Here is a 21,916-nt window from a genome sequence, read left to right as displayed (position 1 = left end):
TGCACCGGGAGAATTTAGGGAGGAGCATGTGTCATGTTCATATCATTTATTGGGTGACTGCTCTGTGTCAGCTGCCATACTAATAACTAAATCCATGTAACCATGGAAGGGACTGTTTTTATCTCACTTTTACAAGAGAGGAAACTGGAGGTAAGTAGTTGAAGTTGCACAGCAGAGCTGAGATTTGAACCTAGGCAGCCTGAATCCGGAGCCCCTGCTCTTAACCACTGTATTCCACTGGGGGTGAACACGTATCCTGTACGTGGCAGAGAGGAGAAAAAAATGCTATAAGAGCATAGGGACGGGAGGAGGGGTGGACAGTCCAGTTAATCAATTACTTAGCTAATTCATTCACTCACTCGTTTGTTCAATATTTATTGGTTATTTTTATTGTCTTGAGCCATACTAAAGTCCTTTGGGCTCTCTGAACTCACTATGTTCTCTTTTGTTTCCAGATCTTTGCACATACCCTGCTAAGAATGTTTTTCATGCCCTGCCTCCCCTAGCACCAACCCACCCACCTACTTTATTACCTCTCCCACCCCTCCCCTACCGACTACCTCCACCACCAGCATTGTGTGGTGATTCCTAGTCATCCCTCAGGTCTCAGCTTGAATCCCAAAACCTTTGGGCAGGCTTTCAGCTCCTCCAAAATTTGAGTGGATGAAGTTGCTCGTAAACCCACCCCATCAAAGCATGTACCACACTGTGGCATGATTATAGCCTCCTTGTTTATCCATTTTTCTTCATACTCTGCTCTACTGCACCCCTCCCCCAACCAACACCCACCCCAGTAATAGTCCCTGAGTTTCTTGAATGCTAGAACTGGATCTTACTCCCTCTGTTGAATCGCAAGCTCCTAGCACAATGCCTGACAAGTAACAAATGTTTTATAAATATTTTCTGGATGAACGACTGAGTTCTATGTGCCAGGCACTATGCACATAAAACACTTATAATGTGACAGCATTGACTCAACATTTATTTCCATGATCTCATTGAATTCTCATAACAGTCCTCTTAGATATTATTATTTCTATTTTACAGGCAAGGCTACTGAGGCTCAAGGACATTAAATAACATCCTCAAGGTCACATAGCAAGCGAGGAGTCAAAATTAGAAATCAGGTCTGTCTGACCCTAATCCTGTCCTACAGAGGGACCAGTGGTTGCGATGCAGTTTCTAAAAGGAAAACATAGTTCTAATAAGGCACACAGATGAGGCAAAGGAGTCAGAAGTGACCTCTCCTTGTGGATGGTCGGGAGGGCAGCAGGATTGTCACAAGGTGCATAGACTTGATTTTGAAGGATAAGTCTGAGTTGGTTTGGGTGAGAACAAAGAGAGGAATGAGCAGGTACAAATGTGATGAACTGTGAGATCCCAGTCTCTTCGCTCAGAGTGGAGTGAAGAGTCTTCTGTAACGAGAGCCCAGGGTGTAGTGGGTGGCAGCCAAGGGCACTTGGATTGGAGCATAAGGAGTAGAGCCCACCCAGTGCAAGGGAGGAACTGACAGGATGGGAGTAGTGACAAAGAATGTACCCTTAATTCTAAGTGCTTGAGTGCGAGCTCCTAGGGAAAAAATGGCGTTAACAGATCCTGGAAGGGATGTTAAGTTAGTGTGAAGTCAGGTAGGAAATCAGTTGGCAAACAGAGGGAAATAATTCCCCCTCCATACTGCATGAGAAACAGAGGTCCAAAGCCTTTTAGTTTGTTAGGAACTCTTCAAATCACATGCCATAGACAACTGAGTGGAGACCTGCACGAGTGGAAGAGTCATCAGCGTACTTTAGACACGCCTCCCCTTCTCATTCTCTTCCAGCAATGCCTGCTGTTTTATCAACTCTTTGTATTGTATTTGGTATTCTTCTTTATACGTGTATGTTACACACTCCACTACATACATTCTTTTGTGTTGTTTAGTGCTTCCACTATGAAGGGTTATTGTTATCTCCACTTTCTAGATAAGAGAATGGAAGATCAGAGTGGCTAAGTGACTGGTCCAATCCCACAGCTAGTAAGTTACAGCTAAGAATTAACCCTTGTAGATCTGACATCAAAATCTATGGTCTTAACCAGTATCATGGAGATTAAAATAATAACAACTACCAAATACTCAGGTCCTCCTCTAAGTCAAGCACTTTACGTAGATAATGCATAACAAATGGGACACTAAACTGCTCTGTCTAACCATTTAGTCCAGTTCCTCTTCTTCTCCTTCTTCATCTTTTTAAGAATTTATTTCAGCAAAAATCAATTGGAATCGGGCAGTACCAAACTGGAGATAATTAGGAGCATTTCACTATCAGGAGCTCAGGGAGAGACTTTTACAGACAAAAGGCAGAAATAAGAAAATTATTGATTGACTGTAGTGTAAAGACTAGTTGGCTGCTTACAAGTTGGCTGTCCTTAGCCTTTTGATTTCCTAATCTTGAGGCATTTACTAGGTTAGATTTTGGTTTGCTTACCTAAGCCACCACAGCATTAAAACCACCTCAGTCTATGAGCCTCATTTAATTAATTTAACAATTCGCCCCCTTTTGGTCATACTCTCATGAGTATGTCTATCTCATGAGAGATAGACTAAAAATTTGGTAGTAGCACTACTCTCAGTTACTATCAGTTACGTTGCTTTGGTCTCATTGTGCAACTCATAGGTTATGAAGTCATGTCCGTGGAAGAAGTGTTTTGCTATTCATCTCATTCATCTTGTTTCTCTTTCTCCAAGCTCACCGAGACCATCTGATGTACTGTTCATGAACATGCATTCGAGACCTCTGTGAGAACAGAACGCTCCAGCAACACTATAATGATGCCTGTGAGGAGGATAATACCAAGAGACTTAGCCAGGGGCCGCATGAACCAAACCAATACATCAAAGGAGGTACCTGAAGGGGCATCAGACCATTTTAGCCAAGTGGCTTGTTTGTTAATTTCCTGTATTTGCTATAATACCAGAGATGGTGATCCACGTACAGCAGGGGGTACTTGGCTATGGCACAGACTCCTCCGTGTTCAACTAATAAGTAATGTAAAACAATTCCATTATCGAACACCACCTTACGGAGGAAGTCTCGGGACTTTTGTCTTATAGCTGTGTCCTTAGCAGTAGATTCAGTGATAGTTGCCAGAGTTATGGAGCATTGTCTTCTCGTGCGTTAACAGAAAAAGTAGGGAAAAGGCAAAAGGAATCAAGGTTTTATATTGGAGATGAACATCTTGGTCCGTGATCTTGGGAGAGCTGTGTACCTCAAGATGCCTACAGCTTCTGGGGAGGAACCTCCCTAGTCGATTTTAATTTTAGATCTCCAGCTGGTGTGCAGTTTCAAGAGTCTGAAGGAGCCCTTTTAAATGGGAAGATGGGGGCCCCAATGTTCAATTCCCTGAAGTTTGGCTGCCATCTGGGTAGTGAGGACCTGCTATGTCCCTTCCAAGGAGGGTCAAGGACAGTCTTTGTTCTTCCTCTCTAGACGAGCCCCCACAGATAGAGACCTGAGAGATCTGACTTTGCAAGACATCTTATCCTTTGCTGGCTTCTGCAAGTTTGCCCAGGATGCTGGCTGCAGGTTCCGGAATGAGTGGGGTCTCATCCTGAGAAACTGAGGCCTCACATTGAACCCGGCCTGGTTTCTAGTTGGACCCAGTCCATCCCCAGACGCGGCCTGTTTTTAAGTCGGAACCAATCCATTCCCGAACGGGGTCCGGTTTCTAGTAGGAACTAGTTTATCCCCGGACCTCACCTGGTTTTTAAGTCGGAACCAGTCTGATTCCTGCCAGTTTCTCTGGACCTAGTCCAGAAACAGAAGCGCTGGAGTAAAATCTGAAAGCTCAAATGCAAGAGGTGCGGAGCTAGGACCCAGGACCCGAGAAGGCCTTGCCGACCATTGCAGAGGCAGCGAGAAAGCAGCGAGCTCGAGAGGCTACGTAACAGGTACTTATACTTGGTTGCTCCTTGTTCCTGGGGACTTGGGGGGGGGGGTCTTCTTTGGTTCCCTGTTCTGGCACCAGAATTGTTAAAGATACACTGAAAGCATATTGAAAATGTTTAGCGTTTATTTGAGCACGCCTAGATTTGCATTGGGCAACGCAAACCCGGAAGTGGCCCATTACAGCTGAGAAACCGGAAGTGGCCTATGACTTCCGCATGCGTTTGTTCCCTCTGTTCTCTGCTACCTCCTTTTCTGCTTCCACGTTTAGAAGGCATGCAATAGTTTGATGGTTTTCCCACTTATTAGAAATTCTTTGGGAAACTTGTGTTTCTCCTTGAAGTCCACAGTTAGAGTCTATGAGAACAACCTCATGAAAGAGCCTTAAAAACAAGTGTGGGACCAGCCCGGTGGCTCAGGCGGTTAGAGCTCCATGCTCCTAACTCCGAAGGCTGCCGGTTCGATTCCCACATGGGCCAGTGAGCTCTCAACCACAAGGTTGCCAGTTCAATTTCTCCAGTCCCGCAAGGGATGGTGGGCAGTGTCCCCTGCAACTAAGATTGAACACGGCACCTTGAGCTGAGCTGCCGCTGCGCTCCCAGATGGCTCAGTTGGTTGGAGTGCATCCTCTCAACCACAAGGTTGCCAGTTCAATTCCTCAACTCCCGCAAGGGATGGTGGGCTGTGCCCCCTGCAGCTAGAAAACGGCAACTGGACCTGGAGCTGAGCTGCGCCCTCCACAACTAGGATTGAAAGGACAACTTGACTTGGAAAAAAGTCCTGGAAGTACACACTGTTCCCCAATAAAGTCCTGTTCCCCTTCCCCAATTAAAAAAAAAAAAAAAAAAAAAAAGTGTGTGGTGCCAGTTGCACCCCTAGTCTCCTTTTAATGAGAAATGGACAGGTTATTATGCTATTACATGGTCATTCCATTCCTGGAAGCCATCTTAAGCTGTTCAGGATAATGTATCTCTACACTGCACCAGATTTTTTGTTCCATAGATGCTATTTTTTATAGTTTTATGAACAGCAAATGGCTCCTTAGGAGAACATTGTAATCGCTCAATCTGGATTTTCCAGCAGTCTTGGTATAAGGATGATAAAATGCTCATGGGACAGTGCCAATTGGAAAGGATGACTAACTGCAGCTTTCTCATCCTTGGGACGGACATTGTGAATGTCTGGATCCAGCTCTGATGTGTTCCAGATGATGGGCAAGGATGTGCAAAAATGCAGGCTTCCATTAGGAGGAAGACTGCGAACAAAAGAGTACACCATTCATTCACTTAATCAACCGACAAATATATAGTGAGGGCCTGCTCTGTATCAGACACTGTTCAAGGTGCTGAGAATACACAGTCCTGACTCTCAAGGTTCTACATCGTCTGAGAGAAGACAGGCAATAGATAAATATATTACATTCTATCAGGAAAAATAAAGCAAGAGAATAAGGCACAATATGGGTGAGACATGTGATTTTATGTAGCATGAGCAGGAAAAGGCCTTCCTAAGTTTATAGTCAGCAGATACCTTAAGGAAGTGATAGAGCAAGATTTGCAGATGTCAGGGGGAGAGTGTTTCAGGCAATTATGGCTAAATCCCTGGGATAAAGTGTGTTTAAGGTGTAGCAGCATGGATGTCCTGGCTGCTGGCAGAGTGGGTGAGAGAGAGTGATAGGAGACGTCATGGGGAAGATGCAGGTGACCAGCAGAGCAGACCGTCAAGCCTCACATACATCTTGGTAAATAATATGGGTTTTATGTTGTGTGGATTGATAAACCACTGAGAGGTTTGAGCAGAGGAGTGACATGATCTGGTTTACCTCTTGAAAGATCCCTTCTGTGTGCTCTGTGTGGAATACATGTAGGAGGCAGGTGGAAGCAGGGAAGCCATAGATAGGAGTCTGTGTTAGTCCAGGCAAAAGATGCTGCTGTTTGGATCCCGGTTCTCATGGTAGAAATGGTATATGGGGATTGAATTCTGGGTATTTGGAAGGAAGACTTGAAAGAATTTGCTAATATGTTGACTATGAGAGAAAGAAAGGAATCAAGAAGTTTTACCTGCATACCATGGAAGAATGGAGGTGTTAGTGAGACAGGAAAGATTTCAGGAGGAACCGACTGAGGAGGTGGGGGCATTATCTCCATCTTGGACATGTTCAATGTGAAATGCTTGGTCTGCCTCCATGTGAAATTCTAGAGGAGGCACTCAGGTAGTGAGTCTGGAGGTCAGGGAACAGATTTGGGCTAAAGGTTTACATTTGAGAGTAATGAGCTTGTAGTTAATCCACAAGACTCGATGAAATCACCTAGGCAAGTGTTGCCAGGAAAATAAGTTCTTGATTGGTCTCTTCAAAGGGTGCAGTTATATCATCAACTTGGTATAAAATCTCCCACATGTGTTGCTTTCATCCCATTCCTTTGGCGGGCAACATGCTCCCATGCTTTTCCTAAAATGATTTAAAGCTAAGTGCCACCCACACTAACTCCAAATTTTGTTTCTAAAGTTCTTAGAGACTTCAACAGAGAGCAGCAAAGCAGATGGTATACTTTGTACTGAAAGAAAACAACTCAGAGCAGCTTTTCTGCTCTACCTGTTAGGAAATAAATCAGTGTGGCCCAACCACATGGTGGTGTATTCAAAATGCCCATTCCTCCCAAATATCTATCAGTGTCACAAATGTGTTTCTGGATTCTTACCAATGGTAATGGTAACTGCTTCCCGGAAAATAAGACCTAGCAGGACAATTAGCTCTAATGCGTCTTTTGGAGCAAAAATTAGTATAAGACCCAGTATTATATTATATTATACCCAGTCTTATATTATAGTAAAATAAGACTGGGTCTTATATTAATTTTTGCTCCAAAAATGCATATAGAGCTAATTGTCTGATTAGTCTTATTTTCGGGGAAACGCAGTAGCTGCAGGTCAAGGTCTCAAAGCCATTTTGCCTTTTATATATGACTTCATCCTAAGTGTATAATCAGTAAAGCAAAAGCTTGAACAGAGGAGAGCTGTGGATCCTCCAGCCAAGGGCAAGGGAGCATGCTGAGTTGCCCATACAAGCCAGCCTCAGCACAGAGTGGGCTGGAGGGGTGACAAGTAGATCTGCAGGGACTAAGAAACATCATCTAGCACATCTCCTGACAAGGACACTTACAGGGACAGTGATCTGTAGAGGCATTTGTTACATCATTTCATATCTGAGTCCCATTCTTGCTACATGTCTTAATAATGTATTTTGAATTGATTTTAGAAATTAATTCCATAATTTTCTTTTGACTAGCACAGTAAGATTGTGTTGAACTTTTTGCATGTGAGAAGCATCAGCTTGTTCAAAGTCAACATTTAAAGAACAGCACGGTTTTAAAACCCTATCTTATAATTCTGTGTGCGTGCACATGCGCGTACATGTCTGTATTCATTTTTAAATATGAGCCTCGATCTTAAGCACAAGGACAGTGTTGGGTCCCAGCCTCAGAGAGACTGACTTCCTGGCCTGGTTTCCAAGCAGATGATCGGGTAAAAGGAACAAGGCAGAAATCATTTAAGACAGAGATCAAAGGTGGGCGGCCTGGTCAAAAGACCACATCTCAGAACAGGAGCGAAAGACCTCAGGCAGGCAGGTGAAGGTGATTCAGTTTGTTATGAGTCCTGAAATGGGACTTTTTAAATGCTCTCTGCAATTGGTGCTAGGGCCTGGCGAATAGAGCTGAGTCTGCAGGAGGGGACCAAGTGGCTCCAAGTGCAGGTGAGAGAAGGGATAAGTACTCAGAGAACAAAACAAGTGCTTGCAGAAGCAATTAATGTCACTACCTCCTTTTAACAAGGTTTAACAGCGCCTACCTCTTTGCTCACCTGTGCATGTTTCTATGCTGATAGGAGAAGAATCAGAGTTTCTTAATGGCCCGCTAGTTTGCATGCCTGACGCAAACAATTGCAACCTCCTAGAACAACAAATGGAATCACATACTAGTGAGGTTGGTAGAAACCAGAAATTTTATTTAAAAGTTGAGTTATCCAATACCGTGATTTCCAGAAGTTTCAAATAAACTAAAGTTTGGAGTCTGAATCACTTTGTGAGGCCTTCTGTGATATCTTTTAACTTTCAGTCATGGCATTTAATTGAACGTAGCTGTGATTTTGAAACAGTACAAAGATGGTAGGTGCACAACAAATACAAATTTTTTCATAAGTTCACTGCGTGACCTTCGCAGGGAGTAGCAAAGTAAGTATTTCCCCTTGAATATATTTTCCCAGGTCGTTATTGCCTTAATTTTGACTACAGTGCTATACCTTGGTCAAATGCTTAATTTTACCAGAATGAAATCATGCTACTTTTTCTGCTGCTATAATTGTCAGAGCTATTGAGATTATACTCCTAAATAATTTTCAACAATGATTTAATTTTTAAACTACAATGTTATGAAATTTAAAATATTCTCTGGTCACAATTATATTGTGAAGGATATTAATAGAGTGCTGTCTCACTTTCAGTAAAATACGTCCAGAATGCTGATTTTATTAATTTATATGAGCTTTCAAATGATGGACTATGTAGGCTGTTTCTGCACTGAGAAATTAAAGGACAAATTTAGATAATTATAATAAAATACTTGAACATTTTTTACAATATCCAGATAACTGAGGTCAAAGGAAGGTTTTGATAAAGAATTATCTAAGTATCTCAGATTTTAACTTTATTCTGTGCATGTACACAAGTGGTAAAAACATACTTCTGATATTTTACTAAAATTTATTATTTCTTAATTAACTATACCTTTTTAAAGAAAACAAATATATTAACATAAGCAAAAAGAAGAAAATAAAAATCATCTATGACCTCACAATCTAGGGATAACAACTATAAGCATGTAGGTATATAATAGTTTATAGTTTTTAATGTGAAATATCAAAAAAAGATCATTGTACAGATTTTTAAAAAATATGACTATATATAGAAAATATGAATATACTTGTACGGATTTTTAATAGAGAATGATTTAATTACAACAATTTGTGTGGTCTCAGTGGCTGCGCTTTGGGTTAAAAAGTTTATTTTACATTGATTCTGATTTCTGATATTTCAAATGATGTATTTAAATTCCTTGATTTTTGATCATTCCCAATTAACTGTAATTAATCTTAGCAAATTCTAGGATCTCTGGCTAGAAACAGACTTTAAAAATGATACAGTTGATTCCTGAATCTGATGCTGTACCTCTTCTTCAATATTTCTGCTTGTGTTTATCAAGCCTGGACTTACTGCTTTTATTAATGAAAGATTCACTTCCTTTTGGGGTTTTCCCATCTTGAAATAATTTTGACTGCTTGAAACTCTTTCCTTATGTTGTTTTACCATCTGTCTCTATATGGTCTCCAGCCCTTAAAAGCATCAAAGTCTAATCCCTTTTGTACACGACAGTAGCCCAAACAGAAGATTAAACACAGTCATAAATCCCCCTACCTTCTCAGCTTTTTTCCTTGTGTTTCCTCTTTTGAGCGTTAAGTGCTACACATTCCCTTAGGCCCTCTATATTTCAGTTTCAAAACACCCACCAAACTGTGTTGGAAACAGCAGATAACTTTAGTCCATTATTATAGAAACTATCAGGTTCATGAAGGAGTATAATTTAAATTAGATACAAATTTGTCATGAAGACTAATTATAATATTTATTTTTTCCTGGAGAGATAAAATTCAATGAATTGCTATGCTGAAATTGGACAATGTAATTTGCAATATTTATCTTTCAGTGATGTTTTATTGGGATATTAAAACTCATACTTAATTCAGTAAATTGGATTTTTAAAAGACCTACTTAGATTCACTTAGTATATTTATGGACCACCAGCTGTTGACTATGGGATAATCCTGACATTCTTAGCTCCTTAACTATCCCAGCACATCACTAATGCAAGATATAATTTCACAAATTGTCTGGTACTGAGATCTGCTCTTTGAATCCATTGCATTTAAGAGCAAAAAGCTCTAAATCTACATACTTAATTATACATACAGCGTTATCGTTTCTGTCCCTAATTCCTTAATCAAAACAGTCATTAGCAAAGCAAAGGAAATTGGATTATGAAAGAAATAAAGATTGGTGACTCTAAAATCAGATAGCTGTTTTTAGAAAGTCAGGTTGAAATTGAGCTCTATTTTATTATTCAAATACATAATGCAACTCTCTTGTCATAAACATTTCCAATTTTAAGGATAAAGAACACAGTATTTTTGTTTCCTTTGATGCAAATTTTGCATGCAATCCATAGGTAGCCAGGGATTGAACTGTTACACATTTTGATAGAATGACCTATAACATATTGCCTCACCCCAAATTAGGGACAGTGCTTTTTGGGGTGTCATTTGTGAAATTGGTTTTTGGTGGATTTTCAATCAAAGGTATTTGTTTTGAATGGTTGTGTAGCTGGAGTCCCTGGAGTTCAAGTATTTTTATTTTACCGCTTCAACTGAAAACAGTGTTTTACAACAAATATTGGTTCCAAGAAACTCATTGAGAAGAAGCAAACTAGTACTTGGGAGATTCTGTAATAAATTTAATTCAAGTTCGTGCCAAGGCAAAGACTGGCAAAGGGTCCTATGTCAGCTCTTGCCTTCAGGAGAGTCTTAACTCTGTGCCCCGGAGGCTGGTTTCATTCACTTGGCCTATGTGTGCACAATGCAAACAGCATCTCTGCTATTTAGATTTCTAGATGGTACATATTAGTTATATAAATATTAATAAAAAATTCTGCCCTTAAATATTACATGTCACAGTTAATATTCTGCACGCTCTGTCTAGATGTCTCCTTCTCCATATTTGCTATTAGAACTTTATTAATCAATTTGAAGCTTGTTTTTTTCCCTATATGCGAATTTTATCTGGAAAACTATGTTCAGACTAGCATGGGAAGAAATATTGGCCATTCATTTTTTGATGGAAGATAGGAACTTAGGATGTGGCCTACAGTTTTAGCCATACATGATATTACTGAGATAAGTGTTATCTTTGACACAATGCACTTCATCTTGTGTTTTGCACAGCAGAGGAATGCTTCACTGTCTTGTGGGGTTACAGAAGTTCCCCGTGTTGATGAGCTAGCTCGCACAACAAGAGAGCAGCGAGGCTGAAGATGAGCTTCCTGTGTTTGTGGGAGACTTGATAGCCATGGCTCGCAATTTGGAACTTTCTCGGGAGCTTTACAAAACACTGATGCCTGGGGTCCCAGCCTTAGGCATTCCGATTTCACTCATCTAGGGTAAGGTTTGGACATTGGGAATTTTAAAAGTTTCTCAAGTGATTCTGATGTGCAGACACAACTGAGAACAGCTGTTCTAAAACTCACTTCTGACAGATTAGAGAGCTCTTCTAATCTGATTCTATAATTTCAAAATCTACTTTGGTTCTATGATTTTTAAAGCTGTGCTCCCTAAGAAAACACTAGACCTGCAAAATAACCTACAAAGACATTCCATGGTCAGATAAACTTGGGAAATGTTACGTATCTTACCATCCTGTAGGAGAAATTCGATTCACCTTTACCATGGTAAAGAATCTTCTCTTCTCTAATGTTTCTCAGAATTTTCAACCAGGATCCTCGCTTTTTGTAACAGTTAGTATGATCCCAGGAAACGTTAGCATTTTGTGTTCTACATGTTGGTTATGCTGCTTTGTTTTGTTGATTTGTTTCTGAACTTTGTGTTTAAGGAAAGAAATTCTCCCATTACTTGCTTATCTGTACGTTATACCACGAAGTAGATTAAGCTTTTACTGGTCGCTTGCTTTTGTATTGGTTGTTATTATACCTGCATGGCTATTGAGTAAAACAACATGTTGGTAATGAACCTCGCGGGAGATACCTTTTCTTTGGGCCATTCCCTTTGGACCTGGTGTTTGTTAATGCAAAGGGCCTGGTCTTTAGGCCATCCACCTTTAGTGCCCTGTGTGACAACCTTCAGGGAGGGGTTACTGGTCTTGTTTGAAAGTTACCATCTTACCAGTTACTTAAACCTCCATTGAGTTGATCCTGTCTGCAACTTAAGTCATGAATTCCTTGTCTTAAAATGCTTTTCTCTGTCTTAAAATATCTTAAAATCTTGAAAACAGTATGGAATATATTTCTTTAGCAGGGAAGAAAGCTGGAAGATTTGGGATGTGGAACGAGTGGTATAACCACGAAAGGGAGTTTTACTCACAAATGAGAATCAGACTGAGGGGATGGTCATTGGCCTTGAGGCTAGAGAAGCAGCAAACATGTCGTTTATTATTTCTCCTTGGGTAGAAGTGAAGATGTGACTAGACTACATACCAAAAAGCAAAACTATCCATGCTGTTTACTTCACATCCCAGGTGTTGTCTTACTTGGTTTTTTGGCAATATACCAACTTGGCTTCCTACACACTCGTTGGCTTCTGTAACTGGGCACACTCATAGCTTTCCTCATATGGCTTTCACTGCTTCTTCTGGTCACAGGTTGGGAAAGACACTTGTTCTTTGCTCCCATGCCCACTTACTTCCATTATGATACTGGCTCCAGGGAGTGACAAAGCTTTCTTTAATTTTCTCTTAACCATATTCTCTGTATTAAATACATAACTAAATAATATAACTTTATATGTACTGGAATATCCTTAAGAGTAGGAAACGTACTGTTCATTCATGTCTCCCCAGATCACAGCAGGGACTTAACAAGGTGTCAACAAATGTTTGTTAAACTAAGGTAATTGACTGATCCCATAAACACTCGGAGCTCCAACAGGGAAATGGAGTCAAAGCCAGTGAGAAACACCACCAAAAGGAATACATGCCTTTTGCCACTAAAAACATCACTCTTTCATAACAGGACTGATGAATATTTGTTGTAGAAGATTTTAGAAATAAAGGAAGAAATAGAGAAGATAAAAAACAATTAAAAAACCCATCACCTACCACCCAAAAATAACCTTTGTAAATAATTCAGAATATTTTTTTCAGATCTTTTCTGTGTATAGGAGGGGCCTATCTATCTGTGGGAACTGAGTCCCAGAGAGCAGTTTCCAGGCTCTCGGCCTCACGTGGAAAGGTGCTGGCTCGGTTATTAGATGGCCATCCGCTGTGGCTGAGTAGCCATGCGCTGTTACCGGTTAGCCATTAGCCACTAATATAATTGCCGTGGCTACGCTAGGGGATTAGTTGGTTGGTTGGCAGAGAAGTGGACGGCAGGTTGCAGATCGTGTGGCTCCTTGTTCCTGTGTCTCCAACCCAGCCCCTAGCGAGAAATAATGGTATGACTCCCCTATCTATGGCTCCGTGGGTGTTCCTTTTTGGCCTCACCGTATCCTGCATTCTTGTACAGGAGCAGGAGCTGAGACCCTGCATGACACTATCTATCTATCTGTCTAAATTATACTTACAAGAGAATTTGGATAATACTGAAAAATGATTTTGTACCCTGTTGCATTCAGTGTTATAATTTTTCATTTAACAAATATTTAGAGGGCTTCATGTCGTGTACCAGGCACTGTTTTTAGTTCTAGGGATATATTTAGTGAATAGTATCTTGAATGTTTTCCTGAAAACCTGATTTTTAATGACTTAACTAATATTTCATATTTTGGCTCAACTATAAATCCATTTAGCAAATTCCTGGCTGTTATCATTTCACACTGTTATTAGTAATCATACAAGTACCCTTATTCATAAACCTGTATGTTTTTCTCTAATCACACAAGATAGAAGGGTAGTTATTGGATTATAAAGCAAGAACTTTTTAAAAAGTTGGTTAGAGATGCTTCTGTGATATGACAAGGTTGTAATAATTTATAAACCTTGTCCTCCAGTAGTGTGCGAGAGAACCCATCCTGCCACCCTCACTGGCATTAACTTGTACTTTCATTGTTAAATATATTTGTCTGCCTATGTATTGTCTCACATTGGAATATTTTTATTCTAGTATGTCTAATGTTCACATTCTTACCCAAATATGTAATCTTTGTTTTTTTCCATTAATTTTTGTTGATTTTCAACAAAAATGTGACCATTCAGAAAATACAGATTCAAAGGAAACCTCCAAAAACCTCTTTTAAAGGATTTTCTTTTGAGCATCTAGGTTGTGTTTTAGCTTACTGGCAAAGGTCCTGGGGTTTTCAAAATGGTTTCTTGCTAGTTGCTTTCTTCGGCTAACATATTCCGTTCAGGTGCTCACCTTTAGTAGAGGTACATTAAGCAAGGCAGATGTTCAGTGAAAGTCAAGCGTCCTTCAAAGAGTCATAGCAGCATCCCAGGGGGCTCCCTTGAGTGTGAAACCTTCTGAGACTCAGCATAATAACTTGTTGGGAGAATCCTGTCACATCAGTCTCTTCATGAAAAAAAAAAAAATCCAGCTTAACCGAGATCAGCATATCTGACAGTACTGCCCATTATGGGATTCTGTCTCTGTTTTTAGACTTAGTGATGGAAAAGTTCCAGGTATGGTCACAAAGAACAGTTTTAATCCCAGTCACTAATAAGATGCTCAAATTTCTGAAGGCAAATGCTAAACTTGTTGAAAGGGAAACACATCCAAGGACAAGAAATGCCATTCATCAAGGATTTTGAAGTGTTAATATAATGGAATCTAAATGTATGATGTTTAGTTTAATTAAAGGGAAATAAAAAATAACTGTGTATTTTCCATCTATGTGGGTCACCTTGTTGAGGATGCCCTAAGAAATTAAAGGGAGTTCCCGTGTCTCAAGAAGGAAGTCTCTTTGCTTTTGGTCCAAAAGGTGGCGCTAGTGGATGACTCCATGTTTAGAGTGACTGTATGTCTAGCATTACAGCTTGTTTTTATTTGCTCTTTCCATAGTTTGCTTCTTTGTTTTCCATGAACACATGCCTTAGAATTCACATAGCTTGTTTCTTCTGCTGTTTCTGTCATGCAATCAGGAAGTCAAAGAGCAGGTCTGCATGGAGCAAAGAAGGGTTTCTCAACCTCGGCACCACTGAATGGCTATTTCTTTGCTGAGAAGCCCTGTCCTCTGCATTGAGAATATTTATCATCCATGGCCTCTCCCCAGCTGATGCCAGTGGAACTCCTTTTTCCCCATTGTGACAACCAAAAAACATTTCCAGATATTGCCATATGTCCTGTGGGAGGCAAAGTCGCCCCTCGCTGAGAACCTTTCGAGTAAATACGGAGTAAATGTACCCCTGTGCTCCTAAAGCATCCTCTGCTTCACCTCCTGGCAGGCCACATTCCATTGTCTACCCAATAGGCATAGTGGTCTTTCACTAAAAGTACGACCTGTCACTTCCCTATTTAAACATTTCAATGTCTTCTCATGGCACTGTAATGAAATCTGTGCTCCTTGTAGCAACCTTTAAAGGAGCATCGTCTATGATGTTGACCCAGCCCATTCTCTGACCCATAGGCCACCCTACTTCCTGTGTAGAAATAGGGCAGGCTTCTACATTTATCCTGGTCAGAGTTACCATCTCAAAGAGGCCTTTCCTGCCCACCTATAAATGTAGCCTCTCCCTCCTTCCACTCATTCTATCATCTGGTTTGTTTTCTTTCTAAGCACTTATTTCATCCTGGTACCTGTTTTAGTTTTCCTAGTTTATTGTCTTTTCCTGAGCACATTAGAATGTAAGCTGATGGATGCATTTCTACAAACCTAGTACTTCATAGATACTCAAAAATATATATACTATGAATGAATGAATAAATACATGAGTACAAACAGGCAGAGGTAGTGACTTGGTATACGTATTTTCTCTTTTTTCATATTCAGATTTAACAATTCAGTAATACTTCAAATAGTCTGACTGGTACAGAATATAACATAAACATTCTTTTGTATCTACTATTCAGACAATGTGTGGTGCAAAGGGTGAGGTGTGTCATTATGTATAGGGCAGAGTCAGTGTGCATATGTATACAATATTTTACAAATGCATCATCAAGACTTTTTCCATCTGTATAAATCAACACTTATGAGTTAAGTAATCAACAAGGGTAGAATGCCACAAAGAGTAAGATTCATTTCCCACCATCGAGGGGCGCACGGACAAGGAGACCAGTAAAGATAGTCTGGTAAGTGCTTCAATGTGACATGAGGCTAGGGACCGGGGCAGCATTTAGGAGAAACTCTGAAACAGATATGAGCTTGAGCGTATATGTTCAAAATCAGGGAAGCTGACTGGCATTCCAATTTTCAAAGAGCCCTCTGATGTATTTTGGTACAGAAACACTTCACATGGTTAGTGAAAGGAGCACCCTTACATGTCCCCGAGGAGGAGCTGTTGGCAATTGGCTGTGCTCCACGGCCCCAGGAGCCTCCAGATTTGGAAGGCCTTCAATTTCCTCACTCACTTCTTTTGCTTTCTATTTTTCCTTGGTATATGTACAACTCCTAGACTTCCCTACTTCCAGAAGACCTCTGAGCCAGTAGGAACAAAAATATCTTGGGGGAACTTCCAAACAATTGTAGATTGCCATTGATTGCTTTTTCCACTGTAACAGCTAGGCAAATCTGTACCATCTAATAGTAATACAATATTGATCTTCTGTCCTCATTGATGGGTCCAGTATAAATATTGTGCCTGATAATTTTCTTGTGTGTGTGTGTGTGTGTGTGTGTGTGTGAGAGAGAGAGAGAGAGTGTGTGTGAGAGAGAGAGTGTATGGCACTATTTAAGTGGGAGGTAGTGGTATGTGCATATATTTTCCATAATTCCAAAAACTGTGACTAGGGTATTGAGGTGTGTTAAATAATGGGGATCCTGTAAGAGTATTGTTTAAAAACATTTTGGGGAGAGAGTTTATGACCTAGTAAGTCCAGCTCATTAGTTCTTTAGTTGAGTCATTCAGTGTGATTTCCTCAATCCGATTCTTCATGGATCAGCAACCAGGACAGTGAAGATTCATGTAATTATTACATTGCAGTATGACGCAAGAACTCAAAAGGCAGCTATCGCTCAGATGAATTTAATATATGAGAGGAAATTCATGCGCTTTCTGATTGTTTGGGGTCGGCAGAAGCTATGCACATTTTCCCCAGTTATGTTTTCCATGTGACTTAAAATACATATGTCAAAATCATTCAGATATCATTAATTTGGGAGGCCGGGCACAGGGAGGAACTCAAACAAGGAGTTGATAGTTTTCCACGCCTGTACACATGAGTAGGCAGTCATCCTGAGAATAACACCCTTTTCCTCTCTTGTTCTGCTTAACGTTTTAACTACCCAAAGTAGAAGGGAGCAGTGATTTAGCTCTTTACTCCTTGTTTCCCTCTTCCCTCCCCCCACTTTTTTAATTTTTAATTTTTTGTTTTTGCAATTTCTGTGCCTCTAGTGGTGTACTGAGATGGTTTCAGATGTCGCTGCTTTTGTTGTTAGTTGAATTTATGCAGGGTTTTCTTTTTTGTTTGTTTTTCTCTGATGTATTCCAATTAGCGTAATACACTCTCGGTCCATCCATGTTGTCGCAAATGGCAAGATTTCGTTTTTTATAGCTAATATTCCATTGTATATATATGTACTAGGGTTTCCAGGAGGGAATTCCAGCCTGTTTTCATGAATGTTTTTCGCTTTCCCCTTCCCGAATCCCGAGATATAAACTGTTTACTGTTCTCTACGATGAATCGTTTCCACAAAGTGACGGTGTATATTACCAACCACCTGGGTTCAAGGCACTGATTTTCCCAATTTCCCAACCAACTTTTCTTGGAATTCGGGAATGGGAAAGTGAAAAAAATTCCTGAGAACGGGCGGGAATTCTCACCTGGAAACCCTAATATGTACCACATCTTTATCCATTCATCTGTCTATGGACACTTACGTTGCGCCTGTATCTTGGCTACTGTAAATAAGGCTACAATGAACATAGGGGTGCATGTGTCTTTTCCAGTTAGTGTTTTTGTTTTATTTGAGTAAATACCCAGAAGTGGTATTGCTTATGCAGGGTTTTCTTAAACTGCCTTTATGATACCATGCCTTCCCCCAGGCAAAATAGTCACACATTCTCTGCAAGGCAACAGGAACTTCTCTTCTCCAAGGATGAAAGATACCTACTTTCTAGTCTGTTCCTGCCCCGTGGTCACAAATGTCAAAATCCATATTGCTGGTGGCATTTGAAATGGTATATGCACAGTTCAGGAAGCATAACTGTTTACTCATTAATCATTCTGGACCACCAGTCAAAATATTTTCTCTGCAAAGATGCCTTTCGCATTTTGTACCAATTAATGTTGGATGGAATTCCAGCCACAGTTAATCTGTGGCAAAGCTTTTATTTGCTGTCAGGCATGCAGACATGAAAAATGCTCAATGCAATATTTTAATTAATAAAAATGTGCTGAGAAGTGTATTTTTCTGAAGTAGATTTTTATTACACTTCATTACATTTCCAAATTTAATGGACACATATATTATGTCCTGTCACCATGGGAACCGCATCAAGACAGGCTTTTTATAGGCTGTTGGATATAGTTATAAAACTCTCACAAAGACAAAATTGTTTCTTGTAAGTTTAAAAGAAGCTGTGTTCATTTACAGTATGTATAATTTACTGCAGAGCTTGAGGCGGTAGAGAAGGTCTTTATTTGATTTAGAAACTAACACTTCTTTTTATGAAGCTCTTAAGTTTTAATTATTTCAGGTCTATGTTCATGAAGATATAACTTGGCTTTTTATGAAAGTAAATTTGAAAACACATAAACTTTGTATAACATGAAAAAAATGAAATTCTGTTTTATAACTGTTTAAAGCAAAACACTTTTGAAAAACAAAATTTCCGAACATACATAAATGAACCCCAATATCCAACTTCAATAACTATCAACATTATCTGTACTTATTTTATCTATTCCCCTGCCACCACCACTTTTTGATGGTGGAAGTATTTTAAAGTAAATCCCAGACATTGTATCATTTTATTATCAAATACTTTATAGTATGCGTCTTAAAAAAGAGTGGAGGCAAGTAAAAGGCCCATATAGTGAATGTTTTATATTCGATAAAAATATCAGAAAACAATATGACAGAACAAACATATAGATCATATTAACAAATATAACAGGCTTACCTCATTTATTATATAGGAAAAAAAATTTTTCAGATCATCCAAAAAGACAAAACTCTGCTCTCCACTGTTTAAAAGGGACATACCTAAAATTAAATGATTTCCTAAGTTAAAAATAAAGGGTAGACAAATACAATTAAAAGAAAAAAACAAAAACAGGAGTCTTGTTATAAGCAAGATGGAATTAAGGCCAATAATATTAAAATAAATAGAGGAGGACATTTTTATATTACTAAAGGCTGAAAATCATAAAGAAGATGCAAAAGTTATCATTATTGTTTATTCATACAATAATACAGCAACAACTCTGAAAAAGCTGCAACTGCTACAAAAGAGAACTACAGACATACTGAAGAGAGGAAATTTTAACACAATTATCTCAATCCTGGGAAATTGAGAGAACAAAACACCAATAAGGACAGAGAAACCTCCACTAACGTAACCAGTAAAGTGTAGTTAATAACTGTATTGAACTCTGAACTCTGATAATAGAAGTCTTTACTTCTTTCATGTGAAAGTCATTGAAACTGAAATTACTATGAGCTGAGAGGAAAAAAAAAAAGAGTTTGAACCCTAGCTTAACATTCTGTACCACTTTCAAAGTTAGAAAATGTGTTCATTTTTTCTACTTAAAATTATTTATGCGTTTTCCATGTTCCAGTCACATGACCTGCCCCTTCCCAAACAGGGATTTATTCTAGCAATTTATGACTTTCCATATTAAAAGTAAGCATTGGTGCTGATTTTTACATCAGACAGAGCTTGAAAGATTTTTCCTCAAACGTTTCCAAGTTTTAACCTGCAAGAAACTATTCGGTGTAGCCTCATTTGAGCTTTCTGCCTTTTAAAAATGCCAGGAGAGCAGTGTGAGGTTTGACAAACAGGGAGATAGCTTTTCCATCAGTCACAGCTCATGCCTGATAAGTGCACGGGGCGTCTTAGTTAAACAGACAAGTAAAGGCAGGTCTTTTAAAACAAAATGAGGGATTAAGGTGTTTCTCAGAGGCCCTACTTCCCTTCTTTGTTAGAAGGCTCTCCTTCGTTCCAAGGAAGTGACATTTAGGAGGGAGTGTTTGTGGCCTCATTTTCCCAGGAATGCAGCATTGCTGCATTTGTTACAATCCTTTAGGATGTTTCAGGTCTCTAAAGTATAGCATTTTTTCCCTCCCAGTTTTCATTAAATGAACATGAGTATGTGATGGGGAGTATGGTTTATTTCACAGCAGCCAATATGGGTTGTAAGGGGATCACAGTTGGGGACTGGCAATCTATAAAATGGTAAAAAAAAGTTGTGGGAAATACATAGTAGGAGATCAAAGCCACTTTGTTTAAGTGGCTGGCTGCTCTGCTGGCTTGGCATTTATGCATTTGTTTACTCTTATGCTTTTTTATTTGCTTTGTTTTAATATCTGGGGGTTGTGAACTGCTGCAAGTGAAATTTGAAAATAGAGCAGAGTAGCTATTGATGTGGATTTTTGGAGTCAAACTGCTCTGCAAATTAGAACCCCTTACTAGCAATATGACCATGGCAATTTACTTAAATTTTCAGACTTTTGTATTCAGCACTTGTAACATGGGAAACAAAGTAATAATACCCATGTAATGGTGTTGCAAGGATTCAACTGAAGAATTTTTGTGAAATGCTTAGCACAGCCCTTACATGTGTTAAGAATTCTATCATGGCTGCCAGAAGCTACACTAACAGTACCTATAATATTGTCATAATTGATGTTTAATGTTGAAGGTGATTGAAGAAAAACTCCTGACTGTATGGCTAGAAGTGAAAATGAGGCTTTTACCTTAAAAATATTAATTGTGATAAAAAAACATATAACATAAAAATTTACCATCTTTTTAAATGTATTAAGTTAGTAGTATTAAGTCTATTCATTCACACTGTTGTACAATAGAACTCCTGAATTTTTTCATCTTGGAAAACTGAAACTCCATACCTATTAAAGAAGGCGTTTGTTTTAAAGAACAACTTCAGATTCACAGAAAACTTGCAAAGATCGCACAGAAAATCCCTACATACCCAGTTTTCCCTATTATTAACATCTAACGTTAGTATAATACCTTTATGACAATTAATGATACTGATACATTATTATTAACTAAAGTCCATACTTTATTCAAATGTCCTTAGTTTTTACTTAATGTTCCTTTTTCTGTTCCTGGATCCCATCCAAGATTCAACATTACGTTTAGTTCTCGTGTCTCTCAGACTTTCCTAGTTTTTGATGACTGACAGTTTTGAATAGCGGTCAGCTATTTTGGAGCATGCTCTTTATCTGGGATTTGCCTCATGTTTTTCTAATGCGTAAACTCAGGGTAGTCTACATACTAACAATACGATATTCCCGTTGATGTTGACCTAGATCGCCTGGCCAAGAGCGTTTGCCAGAGTCCAAACTGTAAACTTACTAGTGTTTTAAATTGCAATTCCCTAATGACAAATGATGTTGAGAATCTTTTCATATGTTTATTTACCTTCTGTATATCTTTTTTGGTGAAGTGTATTTCCAGATCTTTTGTCCATTTTTAAATGTTGTATTGTTTGTTTTCTTCTTGAATTTTAAGAATTCTTTGTGTAATCTAGATACAAGTACTTTATCAGATATGTGTTTTCCAGATATTTTCTCCCAGTCTAGTAATATCCCCTTCCATTCTCTTAACAATGTTTTGCACAGAGGAAAACTTTTTAATAAAGTCCAACTTAATCAGTTTTTTCTTTTATGGAGTACGCTTTTAGTGTTGTTATCTAAAAACTCACCAGCAAATAAGTTCACATAGATTTTCTGCTTAACTCTTTTCTAAAAGTTTTATAGTTTTTCATTTTACATGTAGGTATATAATCCATTTTGAGTTAATTTTTGTGAAAGATGTAAGGTCAGGTCTGTGTGTATAGGTTCTTTTATTTTTGGCAAATGGACATCCAGTTGTT

General features: G+C 39.1%; 1 long non-coding RNA gene across 1 annotated transcript in view; it reads left to right on the top strand.

Annotated features, from left to right (window-relative positions):
• The window catches only part of LOC148757836 (uncharacterized), a 364,219-nt gene that overhangs the window by 34,289 nt on the left and 308,014 nt on the right, over positions 1–21,916 (top strand). Inside the window, exon 3 of the long non-coding RNA XR_016021507.1 lies at positions 2,726–3,928. This is a non-coding gene — a long non-coding RNA (uncharacterized LOC148757836). The remainder of the gene's footprint in view (positions 1–2,725; positions 3,929–21,916) is intronic.

This window comes from Rhinolophus sinicus, chromosome 6 (genome assembly GCF_057876585.1).
Source record: "Rhinolophus sinicus isolate RSI-liver-muscle chromosome 6, RSI-T2T, whole genome shotgun sequence".
Lineage (NCBI taxonomy): Eukaryota > Metazoa > Chordata > Mammalia > Chiroptera > Rhinolophidae > Rhinolophus > Rhinolophus sinicus.
Note: the sequence above shows the minus strand (reverse complement) of the source record. Positions and strands in the feature narration are given on the sequence as shown.